At 35.9% G+C, this 16,551-nt stretch overlaps 1 pseudogene; it reads left to right on the top strand.

Annotated features, from left to right (window-relative positions):
• Positions 1–297: 297 nt before the first annotated feature.
• LOC107524581 (adenylosuccinate synthetase isozyme 2 pseudogene) lies at positions 298–15,007 on the top strand (annotated as a pseudogene).
• The last annotated feature ends 1,544 nt before the right edge of the window (positions 15,008–16,551 follow it).

The raw sequence follows: 16,551 nt of genomic DNA, 5'->3' as shown, positions 1-16,551 counted from the left end.
TCTATGTGACATTTACAAAAATAGATAATGGAAGGAGAGAAATGGTCAACAAAGATGAAAGTGCGGGAAAAAGAAAGAAGCAATAGGTAAAAGAGGAAGACAAGGGGGAACGGGGGGAAAGAAGTGATAACACTGGAAGTGAAATTCAAGTCAAATGTGGGTAGAGAGTTACAGAGGAAAGAGCTGAGTGTGGGATGCTGACACTGGCACCATTCAAGAGATTCTAGATGCACAGGCATGGTAATTAGTGAAGGTGAACTTGCTGATGTGCTTGAGTAAAGTACTTGTGATGAAAAGATGAAGATGTCTCGGAGGAAGCAATGCCAGCAAAAACTTCACATTAAAGGAACTCTCAGAGGTATTTCATAACATTCAAAGCCCAAAGGATAAAATGTTGAAACCTAATCCAAACTTTAAAAGGAGTAAGGTCATCCTCTTGAGCATACAAAAGATGCTCATTTCATGCTGTAAGTCATACAAGAAGAAAAGTGCTATTCAAATTATTCTTGATATGTTTTTGTTACAAATAACACACTAACTCTCAATGTCTCTAATGTTTTCAATTACGATGTACTAAGTAAACGTTGATTTTACTAATTTTTACATACCTATATATTTATAACCAACAGTAAAATTGCTTTTAATGTTTTGACAACAATTTTTTTTTTTACATTTTAAATATGTTTTAATTGATTTTTAGAGAGAGAGGAAGGGAGAGGGATAGAGAGAGAGAAACATCAATGAGAGTGAAACATCATCGAATGGCTGCCTTCTGCGCTCCCCTGCTGGGGATCTAGCCTGAAACCTGGGCATGTGCCCAGATTGGAAATCAAACTGTGACATCTTAGTTCTTGGGTTGACGCTCAACCATTGAACCACACTGGCCGAGCAACAATTCATTTTTTAAGAAAGGAAAGCATTTTTGTTCTTTATTTTCTTTTAAAAAAACATGTTTATAAACTTTATGGTGATTACATGCTTCAAAGTTAAGTTATATACTGGAGATTAAATAAAAACTTTGAAGTTAATTGACTCATCTGGTAACAAATTTTAAAGGTCACAGAAAAATCCTAAGTTTCCCATTGATTATCAAATTTGCCTTACATGGTTACATCATGCATGACAATTTTTATAGTCCCATAACACTTTGCAAAGAAAGGACTGCTTGTATTAAAATTATAAGTACGCAATTAAGTAAGTTAGAAAGATAGGATACAGTATTGGTAAAACATAAATGTTATGCATGAAAATGCATTTTAAATTATTATAATGAAAGGCAAAAACATAAAAGAAAATATATTCATTTTAATAATAATAACTTATTTAAAAGTGACAAGCAAAATTAAAAAGCAACAAACTAGAAATATGTATTTATAACATGTATAGTATAAAAGGCTTACTATCTAAGGTAAATCATTCAAACAAACAAAAAACTGACAAATACTCCAAGGAAAAAATTGGATATTGTTACTGAGGAGATGATGAGACCTCAGTTTTTGTCTTCTTGAGGGAAAGATTTCAATCAAGAGAAAAAGTGTGGCAAAGTAAGAATTTATAGACTGCAGCAAATATATACTTAAGACAGTGAAACAAGGAAGGTGCATAGAAGTAACAGGAGGCCTATGCGGGCCTTGGAGACAGGTTGAGGGGGTTAGCCTGGGACAAGCTGCCACTGCCTATTGCTTCCCTGGTTGCAAGTCTCATGAGGTCCCCCTCAGAGGAAAGAAGGGTTACGGAGATAGTGCTGCCATGGGCCCCTTGTAGGGAGCCTGCACTGGGCCCGAGTGTATTTATCTCTTTCTTGCAGGTGGAAATCTTAGGGGAGATCTCAGGAGAGTGTCTCAATAGAATATTCATCAGCTTTCCAGGTGTGCTCTTTCTGTGTCATGATCTCCATGATTGTTTGGTGCCAAGGCAGGGTGTTATTAGTCAATATAGCTGTCCTGAGGCAGCCAAGGCACCGCTTGTCTGGTTTTGCTGCTTTTCTGGGCCTGTAGCTGAAATAAAAATGAGACTTAGATGTTATATTTAGGGAGGAAAGCGTCAAGGAGGAGCTCTAAACCACATGGCTAGCTATATGAAAAATCAGAGAATCCAAACCGAATGACCAGCAAAATGCTAGGGGAGGAAAGGTTATCCTGGGGGAGAGGTTCTTGTTTTCCCAGTATTTCCCCTTGCTAGGCATCCAGGGCTTTGCGCCCTGGTGAGTTTCTGTACTTGGCCCATGGTCCCTCCTCTGCTCATGTCTGTCTAACTACCTATATAACAATATCATTGAAAAAAATAAGCTCTAAGAAAAAAGACTGGTTGCAAGGAACTAAAATACACTGAAGCTTGTATATATTAAAAGGGAATAAGTAAAAAGCAAGAATTTCATTTTGTCTTTATGGAGCCTGGGGTTTAGAGATAGGAAGTCAGGAAGAAGGCTGTTTTGTTTTTCTTCTCATGGATTCTCTAGCTTTCTCTCTGCTTTCAGGGTAGTCTAGCTTTGTTTATGCATCTCTTGCTTGGTCATAAAATAGCCATCTCAACTAAAATATTGTTAATTTTTAGGTAAAGGGGCTATTGTGTTTGACTATTTCTTGGGATTTTTATGTCTAAATATTCAATAAAGAATCCAGTCAGCTGCCTGTTATTTAACTGATCTCAGGACATGCTTCATATCAGGAGGTAATTTTGCAGTTTCTTGGCTGTTATTTCCAGGAACTTTGAGACGGTAGATGCATTTACTGATGTGTAATTCAGTTAATTAACAAAACAGGAAATTAAAAACACATGAACTTTTGAAGATACTTAAAATTGCAGTAGAAAAATTGATCCATAAAATAAATGAGATATCAAATTTTAAAATGTTTTACCTATTTACTCATAATAAAATATGAATAATCAGGGAAAAGCAGACAAGAAAAAAAATTGACCCACTCATAAGCTTGAGAAATTACAACTGTTTTAGAAAGAAATTTGTCAACATATAACAGAGCCTCAAAACTCTGGATATCCAATTACCTAATTTCACTTTTAAAAATATATCTTTGAGAAATAAGTATGTGTTTGTGGAAAGGTTTACATTTAGAAATGTTTATTTTTATATGATTTCTAATACAAAATGAATTGAAAATTTTTAATATTCAATGAAAAGAATTGCTAGGTGGTCATGTTTTCATATAATGAAATATTATTCATTCATTACAATTCGTAAAAGTCCCAGAATTCATTTTTGTAGACATGTATGTGTCAGGGACCAGCCTGAAAGACGAACAAACCTGAGTTCGAGCGGTGGGAATGAGAGAGACAAACACAGTTATGGGACCAGGAGGGCTGCCCTCCAATGAGGTGCAACCCCAAATGGCTTCAACGCCTTTATTATATAGTGAGTAACAAACAATTGGTAATGAGGTGAGGGTGATACAAAGTAGTTCCTTCAAAGCTGCACAAACACACTTTCAGAGTAAACACCCTGCCTCCTGCGGGAGCTCAGACCTTGGTAATTATCTTTATCTCAGCTTCTAATGGGAACTTGTGGGGAGGGTTGAGTCCTTGGCTCCAAGCCCTCAGCTACATGGACCATGTCCAGACATGTAGAGTGCTCTCAATATCAAGGGTAATTGTGGGGAGGGTTGAGTCCCTGACTCCAGACCCTCAGGTGGCATGGACCAAGTCCAGACACGTCACTGGCTCCCAACATGTATGGTCATGGGCAATGACATAGAGATACGTGTAGGTCCTGTACACTCTAAGATAATTTGTTAACTGTTTGGAAGAACCTGTTAAATCACTTAAAACAAAAGAACAATTATAGACCAGTGTTTCAACTATATGTTGTGAAAGACCAGTGTTATTGTTTTTTCTATTTTTAAATTTACTGTAAACCAATCCTTTAAAAAAAAAAACTATAATAAAATGAGTCCATAGAAAAACAAAATAAAATGAAGGACTGAATGTGCCAATGTTTTATTCAATAGACAAAAATGATTGTCATACTGTCAAACTTTAAATTTCTGAGCTAATCACAGACTGATACCCATAAAATCTGCAGAACCACAAATTGTGGAGCATAACTTGAGTACCATTGCAATTGATCTACATTATATTGTCTCCTAAAGGTCATTGGCCTTATTAACTGCAAAGCTTTTGATTCGCTAAATGATATACAGGTTTATAATTAAAATTATTAATTATGGTAATGAACATATATTGAAGGCTTACTGTGTCAGCCACTATGTTCTATATAAAAAGTATTCAAACCTCAAAATAACTATGTAAGATAAATTACTGCATCTTTTTTACAAACTCACTGAAGTTAAGTAACTTTTCCAGGAATACAGCTAATCAATAGCAGACCTGGGATTTGAACTGAGGCAGTGTGACGCTAAAGTCCACTTTCTAATGCATTCTCCTGCCCCGTCCCATGCTACATAGCCTCATGTCTGGAAGCTGAACTGCTTGGAACCAGGGTGTAGAAGTTGAGCACTAAATCTGGACTGTGTAAAGATGGAGGTCTTCTGGTGGCAAGAAAGAACTAAAATAATTTAATGTAGGATGTGTTCTAAGAACTCCTTTATCACCCTGGCCGGAGGGTTCAATTGTTTGGAGTGACCATCTGTACACCAAAAGGTTGTGGCTTCAATTCCTGGTCAGGGCACATGCTTAGGTTTCAGGTACAATCCCTGGTAAAGGCTTGTATGAAAGGCAATCAATTGATGCCTCTCTCTCTCTCTCTCTCCCTTCCTTTCTAAGATCAATAAAAAACATATCCTCAGGTGAGGATTAAAAATTGTATATAGTATCAAACACTGAGAATCTTGAATCAGAAGGGATGTTTCTCTTTCACATTGATGTTCCTCTCTCTTTCTCCCCCTTCATCTCTCTAAAAAAAATATCCTTGAGTTAGGATTAAAAATAAAGCATGATTTTATCTATTCTAGGGCATTTCTGATAAATTTGGTCTTCCAACTCCTCAAAATGTTGAGCACAATGGATATATGAGGAAAGTATAAAACAGGCTGAGGTACAGTTCTCTGATCCAGTGGTCACTACCTTTCATCAATCGTACCATATATAACACACCAAAATTAACTGTGTTAAAGGTTATATTTTTAAAATTAGAAACACATTTTGTATCATTTCTTTCTATTTACCTGTTTTTCTGTACTTTGTATACAGAGGACTGTATTAACCATACAACTCAGTTTATAACTCTCATTGATCTGGGCAAGACCTCTCTTTTGTTTTATTTTAACTTTGATTCTCTTTTTTCCCAATTCTCTATTCCCATTTTTATACCCACCAAAAAAAGGAAACCAGTTGAATATGTTATTAGATAGATAGATAATAGATACAGAGCAAGCTCTTTCACTTGTAAACTTATTTTAAAGATATTTGTATTTTAAAATATATCTTTTTATTTTTATGCATTCTTGTAAAATATATGTTTTTGTATTGTAGAGTATAAGTTTTTTTTTGCTGCAATAACAAATTGCAACAAACAGTGACTTAATACAAATTTGTCGTTTTATAGTTCTGTAAGCTAGAAGTCCAACACAGAACTTACTGGGCTAAAATCAAGGTGGCCGTAGGACTCCATTTTTTTCTAGAAGCTCTAGGCTTTTTAATCCCTTTTGTTGATCATTTGGGTTCTTGGTACAATTTCATTTCTTTCAGTTATAGGACTGAGCTCGCAATTATTTTGCTGGCCATCTGCTGAAAGCCATTCCCAGCTTTTATTTATTTATTTATTATTAATTCTTTTTCTTTTTCTTTTTAAACATCAATGATGAAAGAGTCATTGATCGGCTGCCTCCTGCATGCCCTTCAATGGGGAACTAACCCGCAACCCAGGCATGTGCCCTGACCGGGAATCAAACCTCGATCTCCTGGATCATAGGTCAATGTTCAACTGCTGAACCACTCTGGTTTGGCTATTTTTTTTTTTTTAACATATTTTTATTGATTTCAGAGAGAGGAAGGGAGAGGGAGACAGAGATAGAAACATCAATGATAAGAGCCATTGACCAGCAGTCTCCTGCATGCCCTCCACTGAGGATGGAGCCTGCAACCGAGGCATGTGCCCTGACCAGGAATCAAATCATGATCTCCTAGATCATAAGTCAGTGCTCAATCACTGAGCCACCCCGACCAGGCAACCATTCCCAGCTTTTAGAGTCCACCTGGACTTCTTGGCTGATGGTCCCCTTTCTCTGTCTTCAAAGCCATCACAATGGCCCAGTCCCTTTTATGCTTTGAATCTATGCTTCTTTCCTCTTCATCATTCTCACCCAGCTAGGATAGGTTCTCCACTTTTAAGGATTCATGTGATAAGATTAGGCTAAGTGGATAACACAAAATAAACTCCCTATCTCAGGATAACTTCAAAGGTCTGTATTCATGATTACATCTTGAAGTCATGCTTGACATGTAAAATATTATATCCACTGGTTCCAGGGATTAAGGCATGGACACCTTTTTGAGGGGAGTGTCACTATTCTACTTACCACATGCAGTCTTTGTATAGTTCTGAAGTGGAGGCATTGGCCAACAGGCAAGGCTACTATGAAATATTTTGATAAGTCATTTTGTACTTAGACTGCTTCTTTGATTAGTTTTTATGTTGTGGACATTATTCTGACTTCTGAGGAGGCTTTGCGCACCACAGTTCTTGATTAATTACACAATGCTTTTCAGTTAACTCCTAGAGGAGATGGTTATATCTCTATTTCCATATTTTAATTGAACATAAGTGAGAGAAATTTACAATTGCCCCATGAACCATCAGCATAATAGAGAGGGTTGTATTTTAGATCATGGACTGTCAGATGGATCAATAACAAACTATTATCCTTTTTTTCCAGTAATTTAGCTATAAAACACACACACACATGCACACACAACATGAAGAAATATTGAAATGAAAAAATTGACCCAGAGCCAGACTGACCACAATTTTTGAATTCACTGAAGGACCAAATTTTGACATGCTTATTTGAACCTAATTGCGAATTCAGATCTCTGAACAGTCATTTATCTTTAAGTTCTAAGCCATTGCATTTCATCTGTTATTTATGATCTCATTTAGATTTCAGAAAAAAATCCAATACTTCATGACACATCTTAATTTATACTTTACCTTAAAGATTTGGTTACTCTTTGAACCAAGAGCACAACACTTACTCATGTGCACTCCATGAGTAAGTTATGAACTGCCACCAAAGGTGAATGAATACAGTCATATAATGAAGACAGAGTTATTGGTCCAACCTTAGCCTCTAAATGGTGATTTGAATAGTGATGGAAATGACACCACTCTTTCTGCTGGTTCCAGTGCAAAATCTTCTTGTGCGGTCCTGATTTTTGCCAGTCACTTCCCAGAGCATCTGGAATAGTAGGGAAAAGAGAGGATACTGATATCCAACCTGTGGTCGTTTTCATAAGCTCTAGTCATTAGAGGCAGATAGATCACTGCCTAAAACTGAACTCTAAAATCCAACAGCAGAGCACCACGCATACCTAATGTACTAATAAGAGAGAAAGTTACAATTTCTTTCTCTCTCTCTCTTGTGATACTAAAGGGCAATAGGGCAGCTAGTGGAAAAAAGTCCAGAGGCACACACCTAGCAAAACAGACTTCAAAGGGCGCATTTCACAAATGGTAGATACATAATATATTTTCTTTCCATCTCTAGGGGTCAGCTTATTTCTAAATGCCAATTCCAATCACGATTGACACTTTCAGCATTCATGAAATATTCGGTGTTTTTCATTCAGCTCAGGAATTTGTGTGTTCAGGAAACGGCCTGAAAAGACTCAAGGTCAGATACAGTCAATCACCACTCCTTATCTATAGGGATTTACTCAAAGGAGAATACAGCTGCAGGTCTCCCTTTAGGGAAGTTTCCTTCTCATTGCCACAGTAACTCCAAGTAGATTCCTGACTGTGCTCTAAAATCCTGACAAACAATAGGGAAAGTAAAGAATAGCACATCTCCAAAAATAAGAAATGTGCATAAATAACATTATGTAAAGTAAAAAATACAAGACTTATTGAATATAAAGCAGTACCACTACATGTGTTTGGAAATATCACAGTTCAAAGGCATTCCGTGCCAAGGTTTTAATGAATTTCACAAATACAATGAGCACATTAGTGAATGCATTGTTGCTTTCAAAGAGTCTGATTCATTTCTGAGCACAGTAATGGCAAAACAACCTCTCAGTCCCAAAGGGTCAAATTCAGGGCATATTACAAAACCTCTTTCAGTTTCACCTTATGACAAAGAAATTTTCAGAATGATTAAACCAAAGTGTCATGCCCCGAGGAGGAAAAATAACAAGCTCACTGGTAAACCTGTGGTAGATGAGAGAATAGCCTGTGGAATGACCTTGTTTGAAAGTAAAAATCTTTTTTAACGCATTACAGAGTCTACCATGAGCAAAAGTCGAGGGTGAAAGATTAATTATCAAAATCCAACCAGCTATTAATTTCCATTTACTGTGCAAAAATATTTCTCATATTCTTATGTGAGAAGGCACAATGATTTGTTTTTTTAACAGTTATGTTATGCTAGAGGAATTATAAACAATAGGCACTATCAACACTTAGATTAGTAGGTTTTTCTTAAGCAATGAGACTGAACCATAGCTACATCACTGAGACAAACACCTGGAGGTGAGCCTACAAACACCATGCAATTTCATGAGCAGCTGGAAGGTCTGAAATTTCTAAACCCTTTGTATTTTTTAACTGGCATAATTGCTTACTTCAGTGCACAGCTGTAGAAAAGAAATGGAACTTTTTTTTTAACTTGTGCAAAGTTATATCTACTTATTTGTGAAATCCCAAGTATCCCATTCTGAAGTAGTTTTGGAAGACCCTCATATCTATGGAAATTCTATCTGGCTTGCAAAATTTACATGAGACTTGCATATAAATTCTGTGTATTTTCATTACTTCCACAACCTTGGTTCTCTTCTCCCATTACATTCTAGGTTTAGAGGACATAAGTATGTGCTGGCAGTAAATGCTTGCAGCATAATATATGTTAGCATTGCCTCACAAATAAATATTCCCTTGAATAACCAAACAGTAGAAAGGCCAGGCAGAATGCATTACACTTATTTAGTTTCATTGCATCATTTTATTTAGGGCCCCAAGTTGATCCCCTTAGTGTAGCTATAATTTCTTTTGGTCTTACACAGTGTACATTGGGTTAATGAGGTCAGCTTCATCTCCAAATGGTGCCTGAAACTCCTGCCACCTCTTAATAAAATATAATTCTTTAGTGACAAGAGGGAAATAACAAATTTAGATGATCAGAGTGAAATTGGGACCACTCTAGATTTTCCACTTTTTTTCATGACCCATATTTAATTTGATAATCAGACTTTCTCTTGAGTTAACTATCTGCTGTATCTTCTACCATACTAACTTTAATTCAAGCTGTTATTATTTCTCACCTGTGTTATGGCAGTAATCTAACTAATCCCTTTTCCTCCAGTCTGTCTCTGTGTTTATTCTATCATGTATACTGATTCTGCAGTGATAAGTGTAAAACACACATTTGATATTTTTCTATCATGTTTAAATCTTTTGGTTGCCTGGATAATTCCTTGCATATACACAACGATAGGACCTGTATTAGTGGTATTAAATAAACATGGATTAAGTAACACCTGAACATACAAGTAGTAGTCAAGAAATATACTTTAAACTTCTCAGACTTTGAACCATCATGAGAAAAATCTTGAACAAGGTCCCTAGTAGGAATCCAGATCTATATAGTCATGTCAGATGGATAAGAAAACTATATATAGTAAACAGATTTTATGAAGTAATTAGCTGTGGCCCTGAGAGAAAAATCTATGAGAGAATAATGAGTTTATCAAGGTGGAATACATTCAACAGTAACGACAAGAGATTACAACTATTAGCTATTGTTTGAGATGCACTGTGAAGCCAAACTTGAGTCCTAAATCCAGCTGTGTGCCCCACCCTCAGGTGCACTTTGTGAGGATGAGTGCCATGTAGTAAAACCATATATAATTATGTCAGTGTGAATCTCATGATCACTAAAGCAGGGCATCTTCCTTTCTTAGTCAAACACTTAAAGTATGAAGCTCTTTCTTTACCAGGCTAAAAGAAGCGTACAGAGGGATGAATAGAAAAGATGGTAAGGAAGTCTTCAGATAAAAAATAGAGAAAATTTTGATATTCCTGATATTCTGAAGCCAAGAGTGGGTCTTGAAGCATTCATAGATCCATCTAGAGATAGATATATAGGATCACTGGCAGACACATTAAATTCCCTGACATAAAGGGATTTTTAAAAGTGCAACCAAAAGTCATAGGTGTTCATTCTGTAAACATGTTTGAATCACCTCTGGGAATTTTAAACATTTCTGAAGAGACAAAAGAAAAGGAATGAAATTCTGGTAGAGGTTCTTGAGATAGCAACCTGACCTTACATAGCTTGACATTTGTGCCAGGTAAGATGATTGTGTTGAAAATGGTAAGAGACACAACTCAGTATGGCTTAACAGTGAGGGAATCTGTTATCTCACAAACAGGAGTCCAAGTTGGTTCCAAGGTTGTTAATTCAGTGGGTCAGTAACATCATCAAGGACATAAGTTCTGTGACCTTGATGCTCATTCAATTTCAGAATGTCTCTTTGGCTCACTCCTTTCGTGGTAAAGCAGATGCTACCCAATCATTTTTTAAAAGGTGCTCCTTCTCTAAGATCAGAGATTATTTTTATCATATATAATCCAGTACATCCTTCACATCTCATTGGCATAAGTTATACACTCACCTTAAGTTACTTACTAGCAAAAGGAATGACAACGTCAATATAGATTCACACAAATTTTGACTGGTCGCAAACAACATTGGGGTCTTGCTCGCCAGGGCAATGGTGCAGAAATTACAGTAAGGTAGTAAAAATAAGTGTCTGCCAAATGTAGAAATGACAAACCTCTGTGTTCTATGTTAGTGCTTTGCAAACTTTAGATGATGATTCATTAGGTCTGGGGTGGGGCCCAAGGTTCTGCATTTCTAGCAATCTCTCAAGTGATATTGTTACTGTTGGTCCATGGACCACACTATAAATAGCAAGTATTTAGATGGCATTAATAACTTTGTATTTCAGTGACTTCAATAGCCTAATGAATGAAATTCAAACTCCTTAGCATGACTGTAATACATTTTCCTTGATGACTCCCAATCTTTCCGCTTAATTCTTATTGCCCATTATAACTTGAACACTCTCTATCTTCCCATAAGTCTGTTTTATGTGACAAGAGCTCTAAGAACTTAAGCTCCTATGGCTTCTTGCTTTCACATTTGTTATTTCTTCTGCTTATGATGTAATTTCTCATCTTTCTCCCTATTTTCTTTCTTCACATGGCTAAATAAATTAGTTTTGACAGCCTTCTTTAATTCCAACTCTTCAAATCCTATCATGTATTAGGTTCCTCTTTTGAGTCCAACAACTCTATAATTATAAATCACATGACAATATAATTATTTCTATATTTTCCAACGTCCTCCATTATATAGCAGATTCTTCAACAAGAATAGTCTAAATATCGCATGATTAATATGATATCTGATAAAGAGTAAATGCTTAGTAAAAGTGTATTTAATATATCAGATATTCCCCCAAATATTGTATCTTTCATATGGGTCTATTCATCTATATAGAATGTGGTCACTAGCATCCAATTAGCATAAAAACTAGAGTCCTACCCCCCTCATTATGTACAATTACCTGAGATTATTTGTTTTACATTTGTTTTTCTTACTATACTTTGTTTTATTTCTTAATATTCTTCTCTACATTTTTATTTTTAAATTTTGTTCTAGTAGTATCAATAATACGTTAAGTATTCTATAAACATGTTGTGTATATTTTATTTATATTTTTATGAACACTTTTGTACAAATTAATAAATAAATCTGGACCCCAAAGGAGCATCAAATTTATTAAGAGATCTAAGACATGTGCATTACACAAATCTAATACATGATTGAAAATGAGGTTTCATATTAAACAAATAAAGTGATATTAGAGTAAAGTATATGATGTTCCAGATAAGTGATCAATGAAATTGTAGCAGAAGTTATTACTTGCTCATTTACTTGACATTGGCAAGATTTGGTCCTTAGAAGGTTGTTGGATTAAGGGTCTCCATTCCTTGATGAGTGCTTCCTGAATCCTTCCCTCAGATCCTTGTTCTATGACCCTCTACCTATAATAGCTCAAAACATGGCTCTTAATTTCCCTTAGAATGAGCAATAGAGAAAAGAAATGGTCAACAAGATAGAAACCACAAACTTCTGGTAAATCTAATGTTGGAAGTGTTATCCCATTATTTTTACTGTATTCTATTTGTTAGAAGAGAGACATTAAATACAGCTCATTCAAGAAGAGGGGGTTATACAAGTAAGTAAATACCAGGAAGCAGAGAACATTGGAGCCATCTATGGTTTGCCTATCTATATATACCTCATGAAACTTTCATTACAAATGAAAAAACAACAAAAATCAAAGATAGGTAGTCAGCCCAGACCATCTTTGAAGCAATCCAAATGGATAGTTCTCAGATGAAAATCTGGAAGGCAATACAAATATTTAAAAGTGGTAAACAAGAAAATTACAAATATGAGTAAATCTAAATAAATGTTTACAGTATGAAACAATAATAATACTTTGATGACAAATATGGAGTGTAATAAAAAAGCAAGCATAATTATAAACAAAACAAAAAAGGAAGACAGCAATAACATCTATAAGAAGAGAAGCAAATGAAAATAAATCATTGTAAGGTTCTGTATTGTCTTAGCATTTTCTAAATCCAAATATGCATATTACATTTTAAGGGTAACCACTAAAAATAGACATAAATTGTATTGCTTTTAGACTAGTAGGATGAGTGTATAGGTGTGTGTTTGGGGGAAAAGCAGTGGAAATACAAAAATAACACTCAACCAGTCCAAAAAGAACTTTGGAAATATGAACACTGGAATGCATGAGGAAAGCAAGGTAAACAGAAATTGCAAGATTGTAGAGAATAAAATGTTTGAAAATAATGAAACAACAAAGTGGAAGAGCTAACAATGAAGCAGAATCCGCATATGATAGGAACTAATTAGATTTGGGGCCTGAGGAAAGAGAAGATTAAAGATACTCCATTTTTTTTTTTTTTTTAAATATATCTTTATTGATTTCAGAGAAAGGAAGGGAGAGGGAGAGAGAGAGATAGAAACATCAATGATGAGAGAGTCATTGATTGGCTGCAGCCCACAACTGGGGCATGTGCCCTGACTGGGAATTGAACCCTGATCACCTGGACCCCAGGTCGAGGCTCAACCACTGAGCCACGCCCGGCTGGGCAAGATCCTCCATTTTTTAATAGGTGATTACAAAGTTGACTGTGATATAATCAAAATCAGAGAGTAAGCAGTTCAGTTTGTACACTCCTCACTGTCCAGGTTTCCTGCGGATTCTCCTTGCATCACTGGAGCCATGGCATTACTGCAGCTGTCCCAGGACACCCTCCCCAGAGGAACCAGGTGTTCCGTGAGGTGACAAAGGCAAGGGGGAGGTGCAGGATCAGCTGGGGCAAGATGCTAACATTGTGCACTACTGCCCGAAAGGAAATAATGCTGGCCATACAGGTATTGATTCTGTGGAATATGATTTTCATTTTTCACCCTACAGAATAATTTATCCAGATGTTACTGCTTTCATTGGAAATGGTGTGGTAATTCATCTACTCAAATTATTTGAAGAAGCAGAAAAAATATTCAAAAAGAAAAAGTTCTGGCCCTCGACAGGCAGCTCAGTTGGTTAGAACATCCTCCCCATATGCCCAGGTCACAGGTTGGGTCCTTCATCAGGGCACATACAAAAATCAACCGGTGAATTCATACATAAGTAGAACAACAAATCCATCTCCCCCACCCTCCCCCCCCCAAAAAAATAAATAAATAAATAAGTAACTCTGGAAGTCTGGGAAAGAAAACTTATCCTATCTGACAGAGCTCATGTTGTATTTGATTTTCATCAAGTAGCTGATGGTATCTAGGGACAAGAGAGACAAGAACAAGCAGGAAAAAAATGGGGTACCACAAAAGAGGGGACTGGCCCGGTTTATTCTTCCAAAGCTTCTCTTGGTGGACTCAGGGCATGCGCTCTTGTTTCTGGTTTTTATGGCTTCTCTGAGAGGCTCCAAGTTCTGGCTAACCAGTATAAACCTATACAGTCCACTTTGGAATCAGACATTGAACATGAATTACAAAAGCTTAAGGGTTCTATGGAAAAGATTAGTCCAATGGTGAGAGATGGAGTTTATTTCCTATATGAGGCCCTACATACACAGCCAAAGAAAATCTTGGTAGAACTTGCAAATGCAGCACTTCTAGAGATTGATTTTGGAACTTATCCTTTTGTAACCTCTTCAAACTGTACAGTTGGAGGTGTTTGTACCAGATTGGGTATGTCCCCTCAAAATGTTGGAGAAGTGTATGGAGTTGTAAAAGCTTACACAACTAGAGTTGCTATTGGTGCCTTTCACACAAAGCAAGACAAGGAAATTGGAAAATTATTACAAACAAGGGGTGGAGAGTTTGGTGTAACTACCGAAAGGGAAAAAAGATGTGGCTGGTTGAACCTCGATTTGCTTAAATATGCTCATATGATTAGCTGATTTACTGTGTTGGCACTTACCAAATTGCATATTTTGGACATGTTTATGGAAATCAAAGTTGGAGTTGCTTACAAGTTAAATGTTGAAATTACACTTCATCCCTCAGCAAATCAAGAGGTCTTAGTGAAGATGAAGTTCAATATAAGACTTCCAAGATGGAACAAAGACATTTCAAATACTAAGACATTTAAAGAATTATCTGTTAATGCACAAAATTATGTTTGATTTATTGAAGATTAACTTCAAATTCCAGTTAAATGGATTGGTGTAGGGAAAGCCAGAAAGTTTATGATTCAACTCTTCTAAGGATTTCAAGTGATGCAAGAAACACTCGAGAGGATAGGAAAAGAACTTTCTTAAATATGTCTTTTACGATTTAAAAATTTCAAGAATAAGGACATTGACATGAGTTGTCAGCCCTAAAGTTATTTCCAGTCTTTAAAGATAGATGGCTGGTGTGGACATTAGCTTTGGCATATTCCAGTGTCAGCTAACTTGGCTAGCAAAATTGCCAAAATCAGTTGTTGCTCCTGCTGCTTTTGGTGCCACATTTTCTTTAATGTTTAATAGTAGTATAATCTATGTTTCTTGAAACCTAAAATATAATTCTTTCAATGTAGTGTTTCTTCATTATTGTCATTGTGTGTTCACTGGTTTTATCTTTATTAAACTGCAAGAACAATTAATGCAGTTTTGCAAAAATATTTTTACATTCTGATCATTAGTTCTGTCGCTGTAATCTTGGCTGTTAGAAAAAATGACGAGAGGAGTTCTGTAAACGTGTATAATGTTATAAATTCTGTTTAGATTATGAACTGTTTATTTTCTGAACCCTTGCAAATCTGAACTTTGTTGGGAGGAGGGTGATGTATTCATGGATCCTTTAATTTGTACAGAAAACAAAACTTATTTATCTCTATAAATTATTTAATATATTGGACATTTAGTTAAAGGTTCAAAGAGAAAAAGTGTTCCTTAAGACAATACTCTTTTTTTTATCTTCACCCAAGGATATGTTTATTGATTTTAGAAATAGAAGAAAGGAAATAGAATGAGAAAGAAACATTAATATGAAAGAGAAACATGGATTCATTGCCTCCTGTATGCGCTCTACTGGAGATCAAACTTACAACCTAGATATGTGCCCTGACTGGGAATTGAACCTGCAACTGTTTTTGGATGTTCAGGACAATGCTCCAACCAACTGTGTTACCCTGCCAGGGCTAAAACAATACTCTTAATGTTAAAAAGTTATCACTGAAGATCTATTGTGATATTTGAATATTATTCTTTAATTTCAGATATTAACCCTGAAATGTATAGCTTTCTTATTTTATCTTACCATTATTTCTAAATCCAGTGGATTGATTTTTCAATATTGTGCCTGCCGGTATGCCTACAAAATCCTCTCTCAGTGTCCAAATGAATACAAATTGTGGCCCATGCTTTTAGTTTTCTTTTCTTGAAGAGAAAAAAAAAAAAGAGGTATTATTTTAATAAACTTAACATATCAAGCTTTATTTGTCAGTGAACTATTTTATTTTTATTTATTTTAAGTTTTATTTATTTTAAGTTTATTTATTTATTTCAAAGAGAGGAAAGGAGAGGGAGAGAGAGATAGAAACATCAGTGATGAGGGAGTCATTGACCGGCTGCTCCCTGAGCCTGCAACCTTGGCATGTGCCCTGACCGGGAATCGAACCACGTTCTCCTGGATCCTAGGCCGACTCAACAGCTGAGCCACACTCGGCCGGGCATCAGTGAACTATTTTAAATGTTATTTGGTGCCACTTACATTTATTTTATTATACCATCAATAACTGATTAAAAAGAGCTAGATATTTCTAGTA

Source organism: Miniopterus natalensis, chromosome 8 (genome assembly GCF_054644295.1).
Source record: "Miniopterus natalensis isolate mMinNat1 chromosome 8, mMinNat1.hap1, whole genome shotgun sequence".
Classification (NCBI taxonomy): domain Eukaryota; kingdom Metazoa; phylum Chordata; class Mammalia; order Chiroptera; family Miniopteridae; genus Miniopterus; species Miniopterus natalensis.
Note: the sequence above shows the minus strand (reverse complement) of the source record. Positions and strands in the feature narration are given on the sequence as shown.